General features: G+C 47.2%; 1 protein-coding gene across 2 annotated transcripts in view; it reads left to right on the top strand.

Annotated features, from left to right (window-relative positions):
- gpd2 (glycerol-3-phosphate dehydrogenase 2 (mitochondrial)) overlaps nucleotides 1–265 on the top strand; it is a 21,936-nt gene that overhangs the window by 3,210 nt on the left and 18,461 nt on the right. The window lies entirely within an intron of this gene.

The raw sequence follows: 265 nt of genomic DNA, 5'->3' as shown, positions 1-265 counted from the left end.
CCCTGAAAAAGTCTGCACTGAGCAGTGAGGGAGTGCCTTTCGGGGCATGTCCTGTCTAGATTGTGGAATGTGCTGACTGTCCTCTACCTGGTGTTCACTTTTTGTTTCCGTTTTCTCGATGCTTTCCAGCTGCTGTGCAGGAGGCATCAGTTCACTCACGAGCATGCTGCCACTGTATTCAGAGCTGCTACATTAAAGAACAGCATGTTTTTACATTATAAGCGATACTCCACCGCCTCCAGTTGTGTTTCTTCCACAATGAAAT

Source organism: Morone saxatilis, unplaced genomic scaffold (assembly GCF_004916995.1).
Source record: "Morone saxatilis isolate NCDOM2014 unplaced genomic scaffold, NCSU_SB_2.0 Contig6, whole genome shotgun sequence".
NCBI lineage: Eukaryota > Metazoa > Chordata > Actinopteri > Moronidae > Morone > Morone saxatilis.
This window is presented reverse-complemented; position numbering and strand designations above follow the sequence as displayed.